The sequence below is a fragment of the Anas acuta genome, chromosome 3 (assembly GCF_963932015.1).
Source record: "Anas acuta chromosome 3, bAnaAcu1.1, whole genome shotgun sequence".
NCBI lineage: Eukaryota > Metazoa > Chordata > Aves > Anseriformes > Anatidae > Anas > Anas acuta.
Genome location: NC_088981.1, coordinates 61,832,761 through 61,850,138, shown reverse-complemented (window position 1 = coordinate 61,850,138; position 17,378 = coordinate 61,832,761). Strand labels below are relative to the sequence as shown.

The 17,378-nt window shown below is 34.2% G+C and overlaps 1 protein-coding gene across 8 annotated transcripts in view; it reads left to right on the top strand.

The window, feature by feature from the left end:
- LAMA2 (laminin subunit alpha 2) overlaps window positions 1–17,378 on the top strand; it is a 383,401-nt gene that overhangs the window by 168,303 nt on the left and 197,720 nt on the right. The gene's annotated exons all lie outside the window — the stretch shown is intronic.

The following is a 17,378-nucleotide window of genomic DNA, read 5'->3' as shown; positions in this document are numbered from 1 at the left end:
TTGCCAAAGTGTAAAACTGAGGACTGAATGAGTCCTAAACATTAAGAAAGACAAACAGCTTTCCATTTTCCATAATCCCAATTATGATAAAATGTTATCTGAAATGCTAACCCTAACACACGAGCGTATTTTCCACTGTAGTCTCTTAGAGCTAGTCAACTTCTTATTTATTTATTTTCTTCCTCATGGCTGAAAATCAACATGACAGAAGGTAAGTGAGCATGTGGAAACTAAATAGCATTATTCCAAAGAATTGGGCATCCTGTTCATGGCTATAAATTGTTAAAGATAGTCAAGCTCATTTAGTTGGACAAGGGAGAGTTTTTTATACAGTTTTCCATACCTGGTGAACTTACCCTGTGATATGAATTGATACTTTTACATACAGAATTTCATCCTGCTTCTTTTCAGAGAGCAAAATAATAATAAGAATGTGCACAAATCATTTGAATGTGGAAGATATTTTTTCTGTGTAATTTGGAGGCCCTTTGTGGTTACTGTCAGACATCTCTGTATGAATGAAACAATTTGCCTTAATAACTGAGCTATATAAATTTTTGATACTACAGTAATACTGAAAGCACTCACAAATTACCACAGTACATCTTAACTGTCATGTTGCATCATGTAAATTATAGTCATAAAGACACGCTTAGCCCATATGATTTATGCTATGGGGATGGAATATTGCGAGTCCTTATTTGTAAACTCAATAAAATATTTCTCTGAACAGATGAAACCAAATAAAACCAAACATCTGAAACTGGATAAAAACACCCTTTCCTCAGACTGATTGCTAGCTGTGTGGTAGTATAATAATTGGTATCTCAGAACAGGCAACCGTCGTTAGGAATTTTTTTTGTCTTAGGAAAAGTAGAGAATGATTTAGGAAATCATACATCAAGTTGTAAACTTCTATTGTAATACATAAGCCCTGTGTCACAGAAAACTGTTTTATTTTTATTGTTAAAATTACTATTCTTAAGTAGTATTCCCAAAATAGAATTGGGTTCCAAAAGGTAGTAACCATGCTGCATTTCCCAGTTTTTAAATATAGCTGAAAAACCTTATTTAAAGGATTTCTTTTAATATAAAATTGGCATGTTGTGCTTAAGCCTCCACAATGTTGATTGCCATATGTATGCTATCTGCTTGTTTTACATCCATCTCCAAATGCTTCTTTTGGATTAAAAAAAAAAAAAAAAAAAAAAAGTGTTATAAGTGGGATGCTCCTTAGTGTGCAACCTTCAGCTTTCTTTTTTTGTGTTTCTAAATCTGGATGACATTAGACTACATGATACTGGTCTTTGACTGTGTCTCTAAGGAGAGATTATAAATAACAGGAGGCTATAGATGATACAGTATTCTTGTTTATGTCAAAGGAAGAATAATCAAATTATTCAAATTATTTCAACATCGCTGTATCCTTTCACTCTTCTAAACACCCATGCCACTAAAAAAACTTAAACTTTTTTGGACAAATGCAGATCAAATACAGATACTTTTTTTCTCTTCCTTTTTTTTTTAAAAAAAAAAAAAAAATAAAGCCAGCTATTTTACGTCTGATCATATAATATCTGTTTGAACTGAAAACTTGAAATCTGTTTCTGTTTTTGATGCAGAATGCAGTTTGAGAGTAATTTGGAGGAATTTTGTTTCTAACAATTGGGGAATAATTTGGGAGAACAGATTTAAAATGATTAGTATCAAAGTTTTAGTAGGTATCAAAAAATAGTTTATCTTCTTACCTGCCTACCTTATGATACCCTACTGAACTAAGGATTAGAGCAATCAGAATTTATGGTCCATTCAAGCTTCTAGTTACTGAAAAATTCTATCATCTCTAACTGAATTGTTAGGTATTTGAAAACATGAATTGTTTTTGTAAGCAGTTTCTTAATTTATTTTGACAACCAACCTGTAAGTGTGTATTAAATTTGTCTCTATGCTAAAATATTTCTATAAATTGGTCTGAAAGCGTTACAAGTTAGAGTCTGATGCTGTACGATCAGAGCACAGAGAGTATAAAATTAATGAAAAATTAGGTACTAAAGTCAACAGGGTGATTTGAAGCATCTATTTCTTTAAAGTCAGTATTGAAGGTCTAGGCATCCATGATGTTTTGAAGTCTTGCAGTATGTATATGCTCTGCCTCATTTCCTTTGGTATCTCTGCAAAAACAATTTGATAATTTCTATGCTAAGAAGCCACCTACAAGTAGCCACCATAAGCACAATATGGAACATACCTAAACATATAACCCCCTTTGCTGTCCCCTGCCCCCCAAAACATGAGGGGTATCTGAGACTACTTGAGATTCTGTAAGGAGGTATCCATCTTTGGTTAGAGGAAGTCTTTCCTCTTTGTTTTCAGTCTGCTGCTGCAAATATGTTACTTTCTTATCTAAGGCCCAACTTTAACTATGAAGGTGGAGAATATACCCTGCCACTTCAAGGTGGTTAGGGCAGTGCTCTTAGACAGCATGTAGAGGTTAGTTCAGCCTTTAGGCAGAAGACATCCTAGAATCCAGGTCTCTGAACCTTAAATTTAAACACCCAGTAGCCATACAGGAAGGACATAGATAACTCATACTCTAACATCTCTGTGTATGTTTTGAGCAGCTGCTGCCAATACTCAGATTGCAAACAACATGAGAGAAGCTCTAAAACATCCCTGCTTCAAAACACCATTTGCTTACTAACAGGTCGTACTAAGATTGAGCAGTTTCTTTCATCAAATATAATATTGCAGGAGTCATTTGGACTAATTGTACGGTATGATCCCATTCAGTGTGAGTAAAGTTAACTTAATTTGGTCCTTCATGAAATCCCAGTATACTGAAAGCCAAAGAAAAAGACGATTAAATCTTAAAAGTCCGTTAACATGGAAAAAATCTAAACCATTGTGCTTGTCAAGTCCATATTCTTTTAAGCAGACATATGGTGAATATATTGTTCCTTCTCTGACCTCTAGTGAAAACCCAGACAGCAACTGAAAGTTTTGAGTAGTCTGAGCATGCAGAACAGTAAGGGGATTTGTTCCATTTAACCCTGCCACTTCATTTATTTTGCCTGGTTTTGTTGTTGTTGTTGTTTGTTTCATAATTAGCTGTGAAAACTGTTTGCTGGTTTACAAAAGTCAATGTTTCTTTGATTCCAGAAATGAAGACACTGTAATAAGCCTGTAGCCAATATGTACAAATTTCAAAAATCTATCAGCCTTTAAAAAGTACTTTGCTGTGGAAAGCTAAAGACTAGAATGGAGGAGCAGCATTTTCTTTGTAACATATTATCTATTGCAGACTGCTCAGAATACCTCATAGGATTAAATATTGAATTATAGAATAATCATAAACCAGGTCCTTGTGGCTTTTATGTTTATTTCCTTCCATTTGTTTTCATTTCTTAGGCAATTCTGGTGCAAAAAGCAGAATAATGCAAAGAAAATTGCAGTCTACAGCTCCCGGGGGGGGAGGAAGAGTTGAAACCCAAAACATAAAGAAGCATAAATAATACAATAATCAGCTGGAACAGAAATGCCAGGATCAATTGTCCTAAATTATTAATGTATCTAAACCAAGAAAGCTTCATCTAGTATTGTCATGGTTTTAGATATCAAGACTTTGTAGTTCATAGGACATGATTGAGTTAGGTAGATCCCCAAATCTTTTTCTTGCTCCTACCGCCTGCTTCAAAAAGGTGAAAAATCTAACTTAACACCTTTCAGTATAAGTGGATAAGATGCAAAATAAGTTTTTGGTGGAAGCTACATTTTTCTACCATCATGTTGTTTTTAAATTCATTGGCCTCTCAGGAAAAACATGACTGACATAGCCTGCATAATTTCAACAGACAGCTGTATCTTAAGCTGAGCCAGCACTAATTTTATTATTTTATTTTTAATTTTTATTTTTTAATTATTTTTGGAGTATATATCTTTACGACTTTTATTGTCAGGAAATTGAGGTAATGAGATTTATGTTGTCTGCTGTGTTCTCCCATTGTGTGTGCTTTTAAAAGATATTTATTTCTTTCACATGCTTACACAGAGAATTTAAGCCCTCAGGTAGAAGGTTTGGTTAGCTAGTGTAGATGGGTTGCCCAAGCCCCCAAGCCTGAGTCTGTCATTTTGTAACATAATGTCAGTGTTTGAAGGAGCTGCTGATTGTCTGAGGGATTTTCCCACAGTAACAGAAGTCCAGCACCTTGTGATGAAGTTGTCTAATTTATACCCTCTGCACAGAAATGAGTTTCAGCCCCAGATTTGACTGTGTAACAACATCTAATCTGGGGAAAGCAAGGAGGGGATGGAGTAGGGAATGTGACTGTGTCGTGAATGACTTGTAAAAAACAATTTAATGCAGTCATTTATTGATTCTTAACGTCTTGTAAGTTTGAGCAAAGTGAAACAGTTATGTTATTTGCACATTATCCATATGTGTGCTAAAATACGAGTAGATATCAACAGCACATAATATTCCAAAAATCTCTGTTTGGTGTAACATCACTGAAGTTATTCACAGTTGCTGCAGATCCTCAGACTTTTTAAATTTGTGTCCACAGCCAACACATGGTAAATAATTAAGATGATTTATTTGAACCTAAAGAAAAATAGTTCTGGTTAAAAAAGGCTAAATTAATATCTTTTGGCGTTCACATTTGAATGCACTTTTCTGGGGAAAAAAAAAAAAAAAAAAAAGCAGCTTATTTAGTTTATTGATTTATTTTATTTTTCAAACAAGTATATCATAACCTAATGTAAATAATGTATTTTATTTTACATCACAATCTAAATTGCCTTGACTGAAACTAAGTCACCATGGTAATTAGATCAGATTTGGGCAATGGTATGAAGCGATCTTCAACTTACTCCAAGTGTGCTGCTTACTTTATTAGCACTTACTTCGCTATAGCTTCTGAAAAGTGAGATAAAAGCCAAATTCAGATACTGAAGGATGAGACAAACATAATCAGAATACAACTGAAGAGCAAAACATTTTAAAGGTCTCAACCACAAATGATTGATTCTTCCTTTACGTTTACTTAATTTGTACTAAGCAGTTTAGTTTAGATTCTTCATCTGTGCTGAAATATTCTCTCGGCATGGCAACAAGAAATGAGATAATGGTACATCTATACATTCTCTCATAGATAGCCAGAATTTGTCTGATTCCCAAGTTAAACAATATCAGGACTATCCTAACTGGCTACCCATGACACACCAAAAACACCAACCCACCAAGACATAAGTAATTTTTGCAAACCTTGTTTCTCCTTAATTCTTTCTAATGGTGTTTGGATAGCCCCTTGGGACAGTTCAAATACAGCTATTGTGATTGCAATAAAAACTAAGGATGCCTAGTAGACTATTAGAGCCTCTTTGTGCCTTTGAAGTGAGTTGGAACAGAACTCAAACTCTGAATCTGGCTAGCTGTGTCCATTGACTGCCGTATTTCAGGTATCCCATGATACATTTAATTTCTTTGTACTAAAATCATCTTATACTACTGTAGAGAAAAGAGAAAATTTATTATTGGTGAAATTATTTCATAAATCTCTTTGCATTACCTGCTTGCCCAAGTCTGCCTTGAAGGCAAGGGTTTTAATCAATAGTGGCAGTTGAAAAATGGAGAAACAAGCAAGAAATAAAATAGTTTCCCAAAAGAAGGGATGTAAACAGTAGAGAAAGAATACTGAGGGGCATTAGGAAATAGAGAAGACAGTAAATTGCTTGCTAGATTGAAAAGTCTTACTCTTCTTATCTCTGATCCTAAATACTAAAATACTGATGGATCTAACAAAGCAGAAGAAAAAGTCGGTGACTTCAAAAGAACTAATGTGTGATGATTTGTAGTGAGTGCTAATCAACACACAACAAAACATGGTGACAATGGTTCAACATGCTTTTCCTAAGCTAGAGGCAGCTAAATTGAATAGTGGTTACTGACAACTACAAAGGACAACTGAATTTTATAGAAGGGGAGGATATACAGTGTTGTTTTTTTCTTCAGATGTTTTTATGATGTTTTTCAAATAAGGTTTTGCTTTGTAAAAAAATACTTGAAGTTATTTGCTGACCACAGTAGTTTAATGCAGCTTTGCTCAACTCAACTGGTTATATTAATCAGAATCTATAGTTCAGAAATCCAGCTGATACTGAGTTGCACAGGATTGTGATGAAAGGAACTAAGTCCATCACCAAAAGGCTATACATAAGAGGTACTGAAAGTTCATTCTCTGCGTATAAGAATGACAAACAGGGTAAAAATTAAAACTTGAAATAGAATGTGATTGAAATTGTTGAATTTACCAATCATTAGTAAAACTCCATGATATTGCTGAGCTTTATTTTTGTAATTTTGTGGTGTTCTACTTTTTTCCACATTTACAAAGCAGGAGATAGAAGGGCAAAAGTACTGAGATTTTCTGCTGGTACTTGAGAGAAACAAACATTTATATAAAGTATTCATATTACTTTCAGTCTGTGCTATATTGTTTATAAAGTCTGTCATGCTCAGTAGTCTTGCATCGGACAATCTCAGAATCTTCTTCACATATAGAATCTCCGAAAGATAGATAAGTTCCATTATTTCTATTTTACATTAATTAGCACTGCTTTATTTCATATATTTTCAAGCCAATAAGTTTTGGTGCCTATATTTGATTGATTAATTTTGCCTTGTGTCATTTAGGACTCTTAAGACCAATCCAGTGGCCATAGGTGCTCAAATCCAAGAGCCTACTCACCTGCGTATGGATGCAATTAAGACATGAATTTATATGACACTTATATATATCTTACTGTATGTAGCATGTTGTGATATTTTAATCAGTTTATGGATCTTATATATCTAATTCAACTAAATAAATTCGTTAAAGGCATTTTACATCCATTACCATTAGCAAAAAAAAGTTGTATACTTGTAGAACAAAATATTCTTCTATTGTATCTTTTCAAATTTGATTGAGAGTAATTAAAGGCAAGAGTCGCTTGTTTTTAAAACACAAAACACCATTACTAATCCAGGATGTAGAAGAAAGGAGAGTGGTTTATCAGCAGTTGAAAAGGGTACAAATTCAATTAAGATGTCCTTATAAAAAGCAAAGTGAAACTGACATCAAAGTGTATAACAAAAAGCTGCTTTTCCTTTTATTCTGCATGTGTTTATAGGAAGAAATAACCAGTTCCTCAACTAGTTATAATAAAAAAAATGAGTAATTTTGTAAATTCTGTATATTCTTGACTTCATAAATTCATAAATGATTGGTGAATGGTAGGCCCAGTATGCTGCAAGTCTCTTATAAACTCTAATTTTCAGAGGGCGATACTCCATACTCACCAAATTTCCAGTTAGTCAACTAAAAGTTAATTATCAAAATCCTAATTTTTGTATGTTTGAGCTTAATACTAAAACAACAGAGAAGGGCAGACTATTCTACTCTTCAGACAGCTTGTTATTAACATCTGATTTTTACACCTGTACTGGGTCTGTCTGGGTTGGAGTTATCTTTCTTCATAGCAACCTGTATGTTGTTGTGCTTGGCATTTGTGCCTAAAGCAATGCTGATAAAACAGTCTTTTGGCTCTTGCTGACTAGAGATTGCACAGCATCAAGGCTTTCTCTCCAATCTCCAAAACAGTAGGCTGGGGGTGAGAAAGAGATTGACAGAAGACACAGCCAAGACAGCTGACCCAAAATGGCCAAAGAGTTATTCCCTAACCATATCATGTTATGCACAGCAGTGAAGCATTAGGAAAAGGAGGAAGGAGTCATGATTTTGACTTTGGCGTTTGTCTTCCCTAATAACTATTACGTGTGCTGTGGCCCTGCTTTCCAGGAATCTGCCTGGCAAAGGAGAGTTTTCATATGCAGCTTTTGCTTTTCTTGTTAAACTGTATTTGTCTTGATCCATGAGTCTTTTCACCTTCCATTTTCTCCCCATGACAGGAGAAAAGGGAGTGGGCAAGAGGTAGGGTGAATGTTTGGCTATTGTCCAGGCTAACCACCACACCACTATTGAACTGATGATAGAAATAGAACTTGAAAAGCATGGTTGCAACATGCTTACAAAAATTGAAAAATCAAATGGGAACTAGAACTGACAAGAACGTAGCACAATAGTGATCATAAGGTTGAATTATTTTAGTTTTGACTTTTTTTTTTTTTTTTTTTTTGTAGATTCATTATTCTAAATATTTTAATATTATGAGTTACTCTTGGTTTGATCTAGTATCTGAACAGAGTAGGAAGCATACTTTATACCATGTATGTCCTGGGTCTTATGTACACGATTCCATCTTTCTCATCTATCTTACCATTACCTGACTGCTAAAGATTCCTGAATGGAACCATACTGCATCATTAAATCTCTAGAAGGCAAAAGGAGCTCCATTCCTTTACACTCCTATTAGGTTTATATACTGTAAACTGATCTTTAGCAGAAGAGAATGATGAGGACAGAGATTTTATTTTCCAAAACCAGACTCTAGCTAACAATAAATTTATTTTGAAAACAAACCTCAGCGGAAATTCACTAAGTGAATTCACTAAGAAGAGAGGGTTACCTTAATTACAGAATGAATTTGCCTTTGTCTTCATGGACTCAAGAGACAAAAGGGTTAAGATCAGGTATTTGGCATATTGAAGGGATAATCATGTGCTAGAACCCCAAACTGAACTGTGATGAATTATTAAACAAGTGGTTTGTTGGGTGATTGAATATTACCTGCAAAGCACCACTCATCTCCTTGAGGCACATCCACAGCTAACTGAATTGAGCCAATTAGACTGACTGTCTCTTCAATGAGTTGTGACCTATCAATGGTAATAGCTTATTACGATGATAAATGAACCCATCTCTCAAACTGAAGCCTGAGTACACACTTCAGCAGTTTCCCTGAATCACAGGGCCATTACCTCTCAACTTCAGATTGACAGGAGCGTCAGCAAGGAGAGCAGATAGCATGCATGAGTAGACACAGATGATTGTTTTACCCAAATGAATAGATTTACAGTTATTTTTTGGAGAAGTTGCTTTGTTTGTTTGTTTGTTTTAATGGACCTGCCTGAACATTCCTTATTTTGCTAGAAGCACTTTAAATTTCTCACAATATGTGCAGTACCTCTCCTGTCTCTCGAGATGGCTGGATGAATTTCTGATTGGTATCTACATGCCTTTTCAGTCTCAGAGGCACTCTGTATTGTAATACAGATGAATACTTTTTTTCTAATTGAAGTGTTTGTTTTATTTGTTTAGCCCTCTCAGTCCTATCAATTTATTTTCCAGAAGTAATTTTCTCAGAATAATAAGCAAGGTAGAGGAACTGTAACGCTATCAATACTTTTCATTAATTTATTATAAGGTTTTGAAACCTTTAAGTATCAAGTATCATGAAATATTTAGAACACTTATGGACCATTTTTTTTGTTTGGTTTAACTCTTTTTGGGAACAGGATTTTTTTTCCACAATGAAGACAGTTGTTTTAACATCTTTTCAGTTTTCCTTTACTTATTTATTTTTTTTGTTTTATAGTTAAGGACTTCAGTGTATTTTATTAATTAAAAATAACAGTGCCAGTCATACATACCTTCAGTTTAACATCCTGAAATGAGATTTTGGTTATAACTCTTTTTTTTAAAAAAAAATAAATCTCCAAAAATAATTTTTTTATAGATTCATATACTCTATTTCAGTTATCCACAGGATAGCTATACTCTGCTCTGAAACTGTGGCCTGGAGTGAGTTCTCCCTTGAATGAAGGCTTTAAGCTTAAGTTATCCAGTAAGCACAGCAATCCTACCTATATGCACACCTCCCTACTGTATGACATACTGTATGATTTACATCAGAAAGTTTCCTGTGGTGTCCTGAAAAGCTATGTCTTATTGCAGTGCATATATAAATGCACATCTAATATGGCAAAACTTCAGTTTCTTCTAAGTTTGCTTTGCCATGAATTGAGAAGCAAGTTTGCAGCAACATTAATGCATATTAATACTGTGAATAGTTTGCATTAGTATTCTATCTTCCATGCTCCAGAAAGCCATACTATCGTATTGAATTTACATTGTTTTGTTTTGTTTTGTGGTGTTTTTTTGTTTGTTTGTTTGTTTGTTTGTTTTTCAGATTGGATTTTCAAAGTAAAAGTGTTCAAAGTTATATTATAGAGGAACTTGTTATTCTTGCATGTTTTAAATAAAATGAAACAGTATGGAGCTATACATATATTTTAAATGTTCACCAAGTTAAAAAAAAAAAAAAAAAAAAGATGTAAAATAAGAGAAGTAAAATGAAGAACAAAATGAGTAGATCATTATTCTATTGTCAATAGCTATGGAAATAAGTTTTCCTAACTTAATAAACCTAGGTGGTCTAAACTAATAAAACTGGTGAACTGAAACTGCTTTTTTAAATATACAAAGTACATTTGTAACAACATGTGCCTTTACAGCTAATCAAATAAATAGTTATGTTGTTTGGTCAGCTGTGTCTTATTATTTACATTTTTGAGCTAATTCTGTTTAGTCTACAGTGATGAAAAGTCATTTTGAGAAAGAACTTTCCACAGTTTTATTGCTGAAGTTCATGTGATATCATGTGCAATCCAGTAAATGATTCCTCTCTTTCATAGATGACATGTGTGTACAGTTCAGGTCAAAAACCTGTTTGTACAGTTCTGGACAAAAATCCAGTTTTGTCATTTTCCTGTGTCTTTTTTTAAAGTCAAATATATAATACATATATATATATATTTGAATACAAATAGCTTTGTATATATGTTTGCTCTATCTGACAAAAATATAAATGTATGACATAAAGCATGCAAGAGAATAAAACTAGCCACATGAGATTAAAAACACTTAGAAACTTTTTGATACAAGGCCAATCAAGTCAAACTTCAGCAATCTTCAAACTTTTATATTAAAGCTAGCTGAGAATCCCTCATTACAAAACTCACTTGGATTTTTTCTACCAAACATTTTCAAATTTTCTATTAGAAAAATTGAAGTGAGATACTTTGTTTCATATTTTGGCCAATGACATTGCCAAATCAAACCTGAGCCTGTCTGGCATTAATGGAGATTTTCTGAGCTTCTGCATTGTGCCTTTGAGGATTTGTCACTCATATTTCTTCTCTTTCTTTGTTACTGAAGACAGACTAGTGGTAGTAGAAAAGTTTTAACATTTGGTAACAAATACAGCAACTCAAAATCTCTTATTCCAACCATGAATATGATCAAGTAGATGACCCTATCAGTAAATCATCACCATGCCTAGAACATGAAACAAAACATCTCTCTGCCTGTAAAATTCAATGAGATAAAAAGATCTGAGTCAAAAGAGCTATCCAAGACCGTCCCTCAATTCCAAATTAAATAACACTACATCTACCATTTAGAGGCAGCCTCATCAAACTAAAACGTTTATTAAAATGTGATAAAACATACTTGCTAATACAAATCATAGAGCTGCAAATGTAATGGTTTTATGAAAGTTGCAGACAAAAATAAAATGACTTAAGAAAAACATTTCCAAATTTTCAATGCAAGCTTTTGTTAAAAATATTCAAAAAAAAAAATCTGATTAAGTTTACATACTTTATCTAAATTAATGAAATCAGCAGTATTCCCCTAAAGATATATTTGTTTTTTAATATTTTGACTGGTTCTTGTATACTTTAAGACTATTGTTTGTGAAAAACTTAGCCTTAACTATTTCTCCCATAAGTCATTATTTAGCTTCTTTGTCTACCTTCTTTTCAATACCATGAACTGTTTTCTATATTTGATTTTGAGAAATAAGATTATTCTGGTCTGTAGAAGTGTTGTATAGCATAGTAACTTTGTTCTGATCACATATTTCGTATTTCAAAACATTTTGCTTCCCTCTCTCAAGATTTTTAAATCACAGTCCTTTCAAGCTGTCTTTCAGTATTTTAGGTGGCTAAATGCTGCAGGTTTCATTTAGAAAATGTTTTTTTCTACAGATATATGAAATGTGCTACCACAAGTGAATCTCATTGTTCCACAGGTGCATCTAAAAGTAAAAATTTCTAGAACATGTATGAAAAACTACTTTTCTGCTTTCTTCCAAAGACTCCTAATGCTTTTAACAAAGGAAAACTTATTTGAATTGTTGTGTATATTTCCTGTATGTATTTTGCATATTTCATTTTTTTATGTCCATTTAAACAGATTTTTGCATAAAAAATATGCAGAACAGACATATAACTATGTTCTGTTGTTTTTCTTATGCTTAAAAGAGAGGATTTTGATTTGACCTAATATATAGTCCTTCCGACACTTTTATTGAATAAGGACAGTTTCATATTCAAATGCCAAAATCTTTATAGAGATCTGAAAAGCCATCCATCAGTTTCTCTATTTAGTACCAGAGGTTGTTTTGTGATGCTCAGGAGTATAGAGAAGATTCAGTAGAAATAAGTGTATAGTGACTAAAGTCAACCATGTCTTTGAAAATGAGTTCCAGAGTATCTTGCCTGGTAGAAGTGGGCTGTTTTCTAGTTTGCTCAGGTTTCATAATCACTGAAGCATCAATGTTACTGCTGCAGCATTTCATAAAGCACTGAAAGCACTAGTTATTTACCAAAATATGTTTACTTTGCCTGAAGAATATGGTGAATTTAAGCTTCTACTACAAAGCAGGATTTATTGTGCTCTAGAAAGGTAGTGACTGCCACTTTAAAGTAAGTGGATGCTAATTAATGCTTGAATACAGCAGATATTATATGGATAATGTGGATACAAATCCACATTGTTAATGAAAAAAGATCCATCATAATGAGTATTACTGTCTATGCTGAATTATGATAAAATTCTTATGGAAGGATAAATGACATCCATTGTAAAACCTAATAGATATCATTATGGTCAGTGTTAAAACAATGAATACCAAATGAATGAGTAATAAGAAGGATATTAAAGCTAAATTTTATTCATTAGGTGCATTGGTAAAAATATGTAGTCTTTATCACAGATTTATCTGCACATCTTGTAGGTATACAAGTTGACTCTGTGTGCACTTTAGGCAGTCTGGGACCAACAGGAAAATTTGAATGCTGCAGCATAAAGTTATTAACTGTTGCACTAGAAGGGCATTCATATGGTTTTATGTAAATTACTGGAAGTTCAAAGAAAGTAGTCTGAATACTGCCCCAAAGGCCATAAATCTTGTCTTCTTTTCTTTTGTATACAAAGCAACTTAAATAGAAATCCCAGCAATATGAGAGTGGCAATTAAGCAACCATTTTATTGTTAGTGTGCTTTAGTATCCTGAGTGTGTGAACAAAAGCATGAATACCCAGAGACTTTAGCTGTCCAGAGAAGTACATCAGCTTGGGACAGCATTCAACATCTTGTTAAGAGTGGAGATAAAAGCTCTCAGTAAGCTGTTTCCAGCTATGATTAAATGAGTGAGTTCAGTGAGCGCCTCAAAGTTCTCAAGATTCTTACAGCTGTCCGTAGGGCTAATTTGCCATTTTAAGCTTTCCAAAGGCTTGTAATAGGTTCTCTTTATTAATTAATTAATTTATTTATTCCTCGTTAGCTTTTGTGCCAAATCTCCACAGAAAAATTCACGTAGCTACATGCTTTAGAGACAATTATGTAGTTAATGACCAGCCTAAAAATATCACATGTTCCCACTGAGTTGTTTTTCGGGAGAAGACAGGTAAAGAGTGGATTTTATGAGAGAATTGTATCTATGAAGAGTGTGGATGCATGCTTGCATATCAACTACTTATGATTTGGACTGCTAGGAAGGATATGAAGTGATTAATTCTGTTAGAGAGTATAGGTAATTTTTATGTTTTGTTTTTTTTTTTTTTGTGTAACTGAAACAAAAATTTTCCCTTTTTATCTCAATCTCTATGGTATACCAACATATATTAGGGTACTGTCTTATAGATCTTTGGTCTGGATCTATATTAGGTCATCTATTTTTTGGATCTGCATCAGGTATTCTGCAATGGCTCTGGGGAAGAACTTTCACCTGCAGTACTGAGAGCTTTGCATATGAATCAGGAGCACGATGTCTAAAAAAGCAGTAAACTGCAAACAAGATTCACACTGCAGATCTGAGAAGAGAAATTTGTCCTGAGAGGGAGATCGTAGATTCAGGTATAAAGCTACTCTTGCCAAGTAGTTTTATTTTGTTCTTCAGGGAAAACAGAGAGAGATGTGGTAATATATTACCTTCTGAGTGTGTTTCTATTATTATGATCAGAAAGCACTGCAGGAAGGGTTTATACTTCCAGTTCTTGGCATAGAATAATAAACCTGTAGTATTTTCCTGAGGAAAAGACAAAGTCTGAGAAGATAATAGTATCTAGACTGTATCAGAAGAAAGTCCATCCACCCAGTAGGCTGTTTAATCACAGTGGTCAACAGGAAATGCCAAGGAGTATATAATAAGGAGCAGGCAAGGACTTGGTGACAATTGATCACATATTTTCCTAACCTCAATTTGTAGCCTGGGTACCTCTGAATTGATAATGGTGGTTTTATATTTAAAGGTCTTCAGCCACCCTTACCACACATTCAAACCTTTATCACACAAAGATCTAGCAATGAATGAGGGACTTGTCTGGGGCAAAGTCTGGTTCCACAGCATCTCTCTGTGTGCTGCCTTCTACCACTGTTGTTCGATTTTGAATTGTCCCTGAAAAATGTTTCATATGGGAAAATCCAGGAGAACAAAATGTTTTCTCTCTAGCCTTAGTAACACTATTAAATGTATTTATTTATTTTTTTACACATAGTGACAACATAGTTTTTTTGTAATAGGTTTTAGTGCTAATTTACTCTGTCCATCTACACAGGCAAGGCAGATAAATTGTCTGGAGGCAAAATCACCTGTAAAGAAAAAAGAAATGCAATTATTTTCCATGGCTTCAAAGCACAAACTATTGTATTTGCTTCTCATCTTTTTTTTTTTCTTCTTTTTTTAATTATACAATAGGAAAATGTTTTTAAATGTTTCTTTTGGGAGGGATAACTTTATAATCAATCCTCTGCTAATTAGTTAAAACAGTTATGTTAGTAATGATTAGAATCTGTATGTCATAGGAGTTAACATGTTTTGTGATTTTGCTGCTGTAAAGACTCAAAGAAATTTTAAACCTCCCTGATTCAGGTTAGTATCAAAATAAACAAAAGAACAACAAACATATTGTTATTGCTCCTCTAGTTTATGTGATCATATCACATGCTAACGTTTTGTGCTGGAGTATATAAAAAGCAGTGAGCCCTGGAAAGTGATCTGAGCCAGCATATATACTACTAAATAAGACTGAAGGAGAAGTAATAAGTCAGATCAAGTAGGATCATAGGAGGATACAGAAAAGAAGAATTACCATAACTACTGCCTAAGGCATATTCTGGCCCCATTCTTGAGTGGCCCCCATGCAACAGAAATAGTGGTCAAAAAATATCTTTCTGAGCTTGTGTTGTCTGATTTTAATTGTAGAAATGAGGTGAACTGCATTCTCCAAAACCTGTTCTTTGCTGACCAAGAACTTGAGTTTTGTAGGACAGTTAATTGTATAAAAGTATATGTGATAATGCACTCTTCATTGTTATTTATCAGCATCTCATATGTGGTAGTGTTGTCTGTGTTCCTTTAAAGATGCATGATATTTTGCACATTATCAACATCAGTTATGAGGCAAAGAAGATGTACATTTTTTCCTAATTTCTTGTCTTAAGCCTTAAACAACTTTCTGGGGCCTGTAAGAATGAAGCAGTGCATGCATTATAAATGCAACAGAGCTGAGATTTTTGTTAACTGTACACTTGTTCTGCAGCTACTCTGCATCGTTACTGCCTTCTGCATTCTGGTAGACACCACAGATTACAGATGGCTGATATTCAGTTGATGAACATAATTCCATTCAAGCTACTGTTGCTGTTTCTTGTATAGCAGGATCCAGACTAAAGCATGTAAATGTCTAACCATTCATTCAGTGTTGAAATGTTGCTAGTTGTATCTTGTTTTGCATGTCTGATAAGTGATTTATTAAGCATTTTATATATTAAAACACTGAACTTGAAAACAACTCCCTCCATAGTAGAAATGACTGCTAGAGCACTATGACTAATGTCCTTACAAATATGTTCAAAGGGAATTGTGGAGTTCAAGTACATTGTTTTATGACTTTGGGAGGCAAGTAAGAGAATAATTGTATTGTGCAAAGATACAAGACACAGCACCATAGCAAGTTAATCACTTCAGAGTTCCTCCTGCTTCCCAAAAGTGAGCTGCATTAGGAGATTAGTGCTATAAAAACAATCTGACCTGAGAGATTCTTGTGCTGTAGGGACTGAGGATTAGGTACAGCTCCAACAGTCAATTCACTTAATAACTTCTCATGTCTGAAGTTACATTATCCACTTTTCTATCTTTTATAGAATCCAGCTAAGCTAGATCAATATCCTGAGGAAATGTGACTTTCTATTTTAGGATGACATTTTCTTACTTGGCAGGATATTATCTTCATACAACATGTGTACAATATGGTACTAATTTATGTTAGTCTGGGAAAAGTTCCTTAAATCTTGCACAGTGTATTCGGTCTTGTAACTATTAATTTAGACATTTTAAAATGTTCTTAAAATATCAAACACCTCCTCATTTTACTGTAAAATAATACTGAATAGAGGAGGTATGTAGGAAAATGCAGGGTCTAGAGTTGTTGCTGTACTGAAGTAAAGGCCTAATGTTATTTTTGTCATGAGTTGCTCATTCCAGCAGGTTGATATTAGAGTAATAACACAGTGCATAGGCCCAAACTGAACACACAGACTTCTGTATTCAACCATAAAATGGCATTTGGATGAATTGAGTTTTGAATATGCAGATTACCAATTATGAAAACTGTTTGCAAATTACTTTTCGGGCTACACTGTATTGTTCACGTGGTACTGTGGTTTAACCTGGCAGGCAGCTAAGCGCTCATCCCTCAACCTCTACCTAGTGGAATGGGTGAGAGAATCAGAAAAAAAAAAAGAAAAAAAAAAGGTTAAACTTGTGGCTTGAGATAAATTTTAATAAGACAGAAAAGGAAGGGAAAATAATTATTATTAATAATATTATTAATAAAGCAATATACAAAACAAGTGATGCACAATACAATTGCTCACCACCTGCTGACCGATGCTCAGCCAGACCATAAGCAGTGCCCCAGCCAACCCCCCAGCTTTATTGTTCCACACAGCACCACATGATGTGGGACATCCCTTTGGGCAGCTTGGGCCAGCTGTCTTGGCCATGTCCCCTCCCAGCTCCTGGGGCACCCACAGCCTCCTCTCTGGACACGCAGCACCAGGAGCAGGAGAGGCCTCGGCTCTGTGCAAGCA